This window comes from Saccopteryx bilineata, chromosome 3 (assembly GCF_036850765.1).
Source record: "Saccopteryx bilineata isolate mSacBil1 chromosome 3, mSacBil1_pri_phased_curated, whole genome shotgun sequence".
NCBI classification, from domain to species: Eukaryota; Metazoa; Chordata; class Mammalia; order Chiroptera; family Emballonuridae; genus Saccopteryx; species Saccopteryx bilineata.
Window position 1 is genome coordinate 247,346,439 of NC_089492.1, and position 9,330 is coordinate 247,355,768.

Genomic DNA, 9,330 nt, shown 5'->3' on the forward strand with positions numbered 1-9,330 from the left:
GGTGAAGCAGTGGGTCACCAAAGGGGTGGGGAGCAGCATGAAGGTGTGGGTTCACATCAGCTGCAATACCTGGGCACAGGGCTTCTCAGGGGAACTGGGACAAACAGCTCCACCCCCCTTTCCAGAGTAAATAAAGTTCCTGGGCCCACTGGGGGCTGACCGGAACCAGGCTGGACTAGGGCTAAGCAGAGACACCCAGCCTCCCACTGATCTGTCAGTGGGTCCCCACCAGCCCAGGGGTGTGAAACTCAGGGCCCAGTGCAGACCGGCCCTTGGATGTGAGAAGGAGAAGGGTCTCCACTAGGAGGGGCAGGACGGGGGACCCTCCCAGCACCACTGGGCAGATGCCCAGTGCTCCCAGCAGCCCCTGCCCCCGCTTGGCAGCAGACTCACCACCTTGTCCGTTCTCACTCCCTCTGTCACTCACTCACACATGCAGAGTGCTTGCTGGGTACCCAGTGGTAGGTAAGAGCCAGAACACTCCAACTCCAAAATGCCCACTATCTACAGAGCCACAGGATACAGACAAGGGTCCCCAATCCTGTGACACTGGCCCCCTTTCTGTTCCCAGTTTAACATGGCCTTCTTTAGGTGGGTGGGATTTTTTGGTTTGCTTGTTTTTCACTAAAAAAAGGCTTTGGTAACAGCCTAGAAAACAATCCCCAACTCTACTGTATTCATGGGGAATTGGGAATTCAGGGGGGAATAAGGGGAGTCCAAGCAGAGCTGCCATGCAGGCAGTGGTCCAAAGGTGGCAATTCAGAACAGTGCTCTCGGCCAGCATGAGGTCACCAGTGTCACCTTGCGGGCCCAAACTGCATGCCCCACACCCATCTCCACTCCCAGACTCAGTGGGAGCGAGGGACAGCGCAGGGAAGAGAAACTCCAGCTGGGCTCGAGTCTGGACATGGGGGTTGGAATCCCACTCTGGGCATCTATCAGGCTGAACCTCAGGCTCCTTAAGAACTCAAACTCTGAGCCAAATTTGAGTTCGTGTTCAAATCTCGGCTCTGCCACGTCCTCCCAGTGTGACCCTGAGCAAGCCACTCACTCTCTGAGCTCCACTTTCCTCATTTGGGATATAGGGATGATAGCTCTACCTACCTCCCAGAGAACTGAGGGGGTTAATATATGCATGCTCTGGTGCCTAGCATAGTCAGTGCAATGTAAGGAATTGAGCTAGAAGATATTGCTGCCTGACCAGGTGGTGGCGCAGTGGATAGAGCGTCAGACTGGGACACAGAGGACCCAGGTTCAAAACCCCCAAGGTTGCCGGCTTGAGCGCAGGCTCACCAGCTTGAGTACGGGGTCTCTGGCTTGAATGTAGGATCATAGACATGACCCTATGGTCACTGGCTTGAGCCCAAAGGTTGCTGGCTTGACGCCTAAGGTCACTGGGTTGAGCCCAAGGTTGCTGGCTTGAGCAAGGGGTCACTCACTCTGCTATAGCCCCCTCGGTCAAGGCACATATGAGAAAGCAATCAATGAACAACTAAAGAGCCGCAACGAAGAATTGATGCTTCTCATCTCTCTCCCTTCCTGTCTGTCCCTATCTGTCCCTCTGTCTCTCTCTCTGTCTCTGTTGCAAAAAAAATATTGCTACCTCTGTAAAATGGCCACAGTGGTATGCCCTCCCCTATTGCCTTCTCTCAGTTTCTGATGAGAATCATAGGAAAGAGTCAGATCAATGGGAGAAGAGTTAAAGACGAACAGACATAAGAGACAGAGGTGCTCTCTGCCCTGTGTTCAAGGAACAGGAGTAAGACACCCTGCTGCTCAAATACCACCCTTGGCCTTGCTGTGAAGTTGTCTGTGCCCTTCTACTCATTAAACATTCGCTGGGGCTCTGGCTCTGTCCAACACTGCACTGGGCACACCAAGAGCATCCCTGGGGAACTCACTGGCTGGTGGAAGAGATACACATACAAGTCCACCACACAATCTGGGTGAGAAGGGACAAACAAAGAGGCTTGCTGTGCTGAGAGAAATCTGGGAAGGCTTTCCAGAGGAGGGAGCATCTGAGCTGAGATCTGAGGGCTGAGACATACCTTTCCAGAGAAACAAGTTAGTAGGGTGCAAGAGGAGGCTGTCACTCCAGCAGAAGCATAGTATGTACAACAGCACAAGGAGAGAACAAAGTTGGTACACTGAGGCAGTGGCGAGCAGAGCAGGATGGCTGCCATACTGGACGCAGAGGGGAGGGCAAGATGAAATGAGGAGGGAGAGGTGGGCAGAGCAGACCACCAAAATACGTTCATGTCAAGTAAGCAATGTGAACATTATACTGATGGCAGCCATCTGAGAAGGTGAGGAATAGCGGCGTTTACCTTTTAGAAGCATCCCTCCAGTGGAAGGTGGATTGGAAGGGGCTGGATATGGGACAGGGGAACAGGTGGGGAGAGGGTACAGTGAGTCTGAGCTGAGTGGCAGTCAGGGAGATGGAGGGAGGAGATGGGTAAGAGATTCCATTATTTGCCCCTTCCCCTTTTAAAAAGGCTTTTCCTGGAAACATCGTCTGAGGCCACCCACTCTACACCCAGCACAACCTCTGCCGGGGTGTCCCAAACCCTTCTCTGTTCACAAGATCAAAAGCCCACTGAGCACGTGGGTCTGTCTCGTGCCTCTGCATCTAATCTCAGCTCCAAAGTCCCTGTGAAAGGGTCCCAGGGAAACGTTCTCTGCAAGGTCACCTTGCAGGCTGGTAGAAACAGCCTTCTCTTGGTCCTGCACTTGCTCTCCCAAGAGGTTACTGTTCCCAAGAACCCTGGCTTCAACCTGTTGCCCTGGTCTACACACCCCAAGCCCTGTAATGTCTATCAGCTCCGTGGCCTTTGAGCCCTGAACTCTAAGAGTTAAACACCACACAGACGTGGAGCTCCGGAGTCCTGTGGAAACACACGCAGACCTCTTCTGAAGAAAGAAACACACTCCCCGGAATAGAATTCCTGACACAAAGAACTTGTGGAGGATGATTGCACTCACCACAACCTGCCCTCGGGAAGCTAACAGCCCTGGGGGCTTGTTTGGGGATTGTTGCTGATAAACCAGCCCAGGGGTCCTAAGATTTCTCCTTCCAAAAGAAGAGTTAGAAAATTGCCCATGGAAAATGAGAGAGGAGATGTAGAACTTCTGACTGAAAATGGAAACTTTAATTCTCTATTGGGATCCCCAGATCCTCCCCTTCGTTTTGCCTCCAGTCCGCCCCCGGTACACCCTCCATACCCTTCGCAGATGATTCCCAACGTTCTGCATCATGGTGGCTGAGACCCCGCTGGCTGGTTGCACGATGGCAGCACCCTCCTAGAGACGGGAGTCACCTGAGCGACAGCCAGGCTCCAGCTCCATATGAAGCCTGTTGGCAATCTCCTCCAGCTCCTCCTCCTAAGCTCCCGCCCCTGTGCGCCCAGGTCCAAGCCTCCACTCAGACTGCCCTCTGCCCCCCCTTCTCTGAGCCCCGCACAGCAGCTCTGAGCCTGCCTGGTGGAGAGGAAGGAGAGAGGCTGCCAGCTGGGGCATACCCGTGCCCACCCACTGGGCTCCTAGCCAGACACTCACTTCACTTCCAGCAGCAGCCAAACTTAGTCACCCCCATTTTCAGCCCCTGACACCCTCCCCACAGGGTCTCTTGACTCTGGGGCCACTCCCAGGGGCAGGAGCCTCCAGATCCCCAGCCCCAGTCAGACGGGTAAACTGGGCAACAGGATCCATGTGTACACAGGGGATCTGGTCAGAGATGGCAGGAGGCCAGGGAGCTGCCAGCAGCGTCCCAGACAGACTCTAGACCCACCTGCTAGGACTCTTCACCCTTTGAAGTGGCAGTCCCCCGCCCCACTGCTCCAGGCTGCTGGCATCCAGCAGCTGCTGGTCAGGGATAGGGCACTTCCTTCACTGCCTTAAAATAGGTGGTGTGACTTTTCTATAAGTGGCACCTGCCAAATCCTACCTGATTGGCTCCACAGGACTCAGCCCCTGGGCACCCTTCCTAGCCTCTCTGTAGCCACTACCAAATGACAGGCCACTGGGATTTCCCCTTCTCCCTCTCACTGCTGCAAGAGGCTTGATGAGGAGGCCTGGCACTCGTGCAGGACTTCTTACGACAGGGCAATAAAATCAAGTGTGGTGGTTAAGGGAGGAAGGGGGTGGCAGTCTAGGCAGGGGAGTCAGACAGACAAGCGGATCAGCACTGATAGTGAACTCCTTACAATCACTGAGCAACTACTGTGTGCCAGGCCTCACTATGGTCCTCATTCCAGCCCCACCAGTAGGTCCCTTGGGGAAGATAGGTGAGGTGCTTCAGGGGGCATAGCGTTTGAGTACGGGAGCTGTGCTGGCACAGAGGTCAGCCTGATTCTGAGGCCTTTGCCCTTTCCCCTGCCCCTCATTGCCTCTATTACACTCACCACAAATCTAATACAGTCTCCCCCTGGGCCTATGGCAGCTGGGTCTGAGCCTGGTTCTTTCACATAGCACGCTGTGTCATTCTGGGCATGCTCCCTCCTCTCTCTGAGCCGCCCTGCTCTAGGAGCCAAAGACCCCAATGTCCATCCCTATGAGGTCAGGCCTTGCCTTTCCATTGCTTATGGTCTGTCAGCAGTCTAGTGTCTACAAATGAGAAATTAGAGTCACACCTTAAAGACCACACGATGGTCCAAGGATGGCACTGAGGGTTGGGGCAAGCCAGGAAGCTTCCTGAAGGAGGTTGTGCTAGGGCTTACCTGAAGATTGAATGGGTTTGGATAGGCTGAGAGGAGGGTGAGGGGGAAGAAAGAGAACAGGATGCTATCACAGGCAGTGGGGGCCCTCACCTTGCAGAAAGAAGCTGGTATGTGTCGAGGAGGGCCTCACATGCCAGGCAGGCAAAGGGTCCAGGCATCTGGAAGCCTCTGAGAATGAAAAATATGCTCAATGTAATAAAAAAAAAAAAGTCATGTGAGGTGAACAGAACAAGTGTCATGAGACTGCCCTGGACTGGGAAGAAAACCATCCCAGAAAGGGGACAGCTTGTATCACTCAGCCTCACCGGATTCAGGAAGGCAACATGACAATCTTAGGGATCTCACTATGCAGGTGAAGGAATCAAAGAGGATAGGGTTGGGGACCAGAGAGCTTCTCCCCAGAGATCTTAATATCTCAGACTCACTGGACTCAGTCCAGTCCCCTCACCTTACAGATGGATACATTAAGGTCCATAAATGAAAAGTGAGCCCCCCCTCCCACAAAGTCACACAGTGAGGAAAGTCATCTAGAATCACCACTCCTGACCTCAGTCTAGAGCCCTACCCACCCCATCCCACAACAAGGCATAAAATAAGGAAGGCTTCAGTTAGACTTATGAGAAGATGTCCAGCAAGGTTCAATCAGTATTATTTTCAGGAACAAGCAACACAGGGCTAGATCTTTCTGTAGAGGCCCCTCCAGCCCACAAAGTTCTCTCTCCTCTCTGCTATTTATTACAGAACTGACTCCTGTGTCTCTTCAGCAGTTCTGTTCAGGATGTTACTCCAGGGCATATTTCCATGGATATCTGCCTCCCCTTTCCAACTCACCTAGGAGTCCCGTCCTATTAGCCCCCAGACCAGGCCCCTAAATGCAGGAAACATGAAACACAGCTGCAAGACTCACCATCCTGGAAAGGCAGATGGAGGTATTAAGTGATAGCTAGGTCAGTGGTTCTCAAACTCCAGTCTCCATCAGAATTACTCAGAGGGCTTGTTAAAATACAGATTGCTTGCCAACACAAAATTTTTTTAAAAAAATATACAGATTGTTGGGCTCCATCTCCAGTAGAGCTGCAATAAAACCTGATAATTTGCATTTCTAACAAGATCCCAAGGGCTGTGGATTTTGCTGGTTCAGGGACCATACTTTCAGACTCAAAAATAGGTCAGCCCTCCCTTTTTACGGAGATTTTATTTTATTTTATTTTCTATTTTTTTTTTTCATTTTTCTGAAGCTGGAAACAGGGAGAGACAGTCAGACAGACTCCCGCATGCGCCCGACCGGGATCCACCCGGCACGCCCACCATGGGGCGACGCTCTGCCCACCAGGGGGCGACGCTCTGCCCACCAGGGGGCGATGCTCTGCCCATCCTGGGCGTCGCCATGTTGCGACCAGAGCCACTCTAGCGCCTGAGGCAGAGGCCACAGAGCCATCCGCAGCGCCCGGGCCATCTTTGCTCCAATGGAGCCTTGGCTGCGGGAGGGGATGAGAGAGACAGAGAGGAAAGCGCGGCGGAGGGGTGGAGAAGCAAATGTGCGCTTCTCCTGTGTGCCCTGGCCAGGAATCGAACCCGGGTCCTCCGCACGCTAGGCCGACGCTCTACCGCTGAGCCAACCGGCCAGGGCCTTTACGGAGATTTTAAAGGCAGCTCTTGCCAGAATATTCCCTGTCATCACCATCATGACTGTCACTGTCATTATAACCCTTCTCACATGCCCAGCACTGTGCAAGCATTTCATGTACTTTACCAGCTTTGGGCCCTGCCCTAAGGGGAAGGTACAGTACTATGATTATTCTCTTACAGAAGAGAAAACGAAGGCAAAGAGCCATTTGTCCAAAGTCACACAGTTGATAAGAGTTAATAGCAGGATTTGAACCCTGATCTAAGCCTGGAACCCACAAGTTCAACCACCACTCTACACAACCTGCTTAGAGCTTAAGCTGGTCAACAAATGCTCAGAGGTTCCCAAATCCAGTAGGTTCATGTATGGTGTGGGATGGGCTTATGGTGCACTCAGCCCAGAGGCCTGGTCCTTGAATGGGTTCCCTGGGGGTCCCACATTTTCAGAAAGCCTGCCTCTGAAGCTCTGTGAGCACAGAGTGTTTCCTCCCACAAACACTTCTTTTCCCAAATTAAGTCCTCCATCTGGCCCCACCAGTGGGGCCTTTCTAGCTGAAGGACAAATGTCTGCATTAATTCTTCAGATCCACATCCCAGCTTTACCTCCTCACTCAGTGACAAAGCATAATGAAATAATCTTCATCTTTATTCTACAGTGATACTGTGGGGTGACTGACAGGCACTGGTCTGTCTCCCCCCATCAGACTGGGAATTCATGAGGGCAGAGGTCTCTTCTGAGCCTTAGTTCTCAGCATAGGGTCTGCTCAGAGCAAGGATTTAGTGACTAAGTCATGGAAAGAAGAAAGGAAGGAATGAAGAAACAAAGAGAGGGAGGGAGGGAGGGAAGGAGGGAGGGAAGAAGGAAGGAAGGAAGGAAGGAAGGAAGGAAGGAAGGAAGGAAGGAAGGAAGGAAGAAGGAAGGCAGGACAGAAGGTAGGAAGGAAGAAAGGAGGTATAGGAGCAAATGAGGAAATGAATGAGTAAATAAATAACCAAACTTTCAGGAATTCTCTCTCCTGGGCCTTTTAGTCTTCCCAGATAGGATCACAGACTTTCTAGGTAAGAGGGGACCTCTGACATCATCCACTGCAGCTCCCACTTTCAGCACTGTCCTAGCTGAACCCATCCATGGGCCAGAAGTTGCTCTCCACCTCCAAACGCAACCCTAGTACCCAACCTCCACTTACATACCTCCAAGATTGAAGAGCTCACTCCATCTAAGGCTGCCTGAACAATTGAAGAGCTCTAATAGCCAGAAGGATCTTGCCGTCAGCCCATGACCCTGGCTCTAGGTCACCCAGAACAAAGTTGCTCCCCTAGTCCGTGACATTGGCAGAGATGTGGGAGCACATGTCCTGTCCTTTGCCTGGCCCTGGCCATCCTGTTCAGACTTCTAATGCTCTCAAGCCACTGGTGCTTCACACCTAGAGTTTCCTCTGCTCCTGTTGTTCCCTCCACTCTGATGCCCTCAGATAACTCTGCATCCAAACCCTGCCCTCCATCAAGGCCCAGCTCAAATGGTACAACCTCCAGGAAGTCTTCTGGGCCCCTCTTAAGTGGAAACTACATTTTCCTCCTCTGGAGCCTCAATCTCCACACACAAACACACACTTCACAGCCCTTATTGCTCTCTCATGCTGATTTTTCTCTTAAATTGGGCTAATTTATTCTAATTTCTCCTTCCTGATCTTGTGCAAGCTGGCAGTTGGAATGGTGTTGATTCATCAGAGAGAACATCCTGCTCCTTCCCACCAAACACTCAGAACTTGATCATAGTAGATGTTCAATGTCCAAAGAATGAGTGAGTAATTGAATGGGAAAGAACAAGGGAATATGTGAGTGAATGAAAATAAATACATGTGTAAATGAATGATTGAATGAATGAATGAATGAACCAACCAACCAATGCAAGAATGTTGTCTGTCATCCTCTCCTATTCTTGAAGCTAAAGACTCCCAGTTCCTTCTGGGGCCCCTTTGGGCGTGGCCTGACAAAATGAAGGAAGTTGTAGGGTAAATGAGTAGGAGGACAGGGGGCAGAAACAAAGGAAGACGGCAGTGAATCACCAAGATAGGAAGTAGAGGTGAAATAAACATTGCTTACAACGTGGGCTAGTGCGCGTGCGCTCTCTCTCTCTCTCTCTCTCTCTCTCACACACCACACCATGCTCAAGTCAGCAGCAGCTTCTACCCTCTGAACTTTGAGTCTTGTGCCCCTATGCCCTCCCCAGGGCCAGCTTTCTCCATCCTAGTGAGAGGCCCGCCCATCCCAGCTCAAATCCCAGGTGCTGTCTACCAGCATGCCCAAGCACAAGTGCATCTGGTTTATCTGGAGCCCAGAACTGGGCTAGAGGCAGATCTGCTAGAGAGGGTGCTGAGACCAAGGAGGAGCGTGCAGCAGGATCCCAGGTAAGTGGCCTTTCTGAGGCAGGGAGGTGAGGGAGGGGCTGTCAGTGACTGGAACCTTACCCAAGTGGTGGGACACTCTAGACACAATGGCTTGCTGGGCCGAGGCCAGGGGAGCCGAATGGGGATGTCAAAGAAGCCAGTCCACCGGGAGAGGCTCTGAAACAGGCATCCGAGGTCCCAGAGCAGAGTGTAACCGGGGAGGCTGCAGGAGGCTGGAGGGAGGCGCAGGAAGCAGTCGAGAGAGGCACAGTCGGGGCAGCGGGCCAGTTCCTGGAGGTTCCTGCTTCCCTCCCCTCCTCTCGCCTCACTGGAGCGGGTGAGGGGCCCCGGCGGCCGCCGAGCCTGCGGAGCACAAAGGACCAGGGCACCCGGGCTGGCGCCAGACTCCCCGCCCCGCGAGGCAAGCGTCAATCCTAGGCGCCGGGCAAAGGCGGAAACCAGGCTCAAAAGCCTCTCCCTGTTACTGCTAAACCGGCCCCTCTTAAAAAGTAACACCTGCTACTCGTTCACAGCTCTACTGAACACCTACTATGTGTCAAACACTGCTGCTGGATAATGGAATGAGGTTCTGAGCTCGACAC

General features: G+C 52.6%; 1 protein-coding gene across 1 annotated transcript in view; it reads right to left on the reverse strand.

Annotated features, from left to right (window-relative positions):
* ACOT11 (acyl-CoA thioesterase 11) overlaps positions 1-9,128 on the reverse strand; it is a 56,190-nt gene extending 47,062 nt beyond the window's left edge. Inside the window, exon 1 of the mRNA XM_066269103.1 lies at positions 8,810-9,128. The gene's annotated coding sequence lies outside the window, so the exon portion shown is untranslated. The remainder of the gene's footprint in view (positions 1-8,809) is intronic.
* Positions 9,129-9,330: the final 202 nt, after the last annotated feature.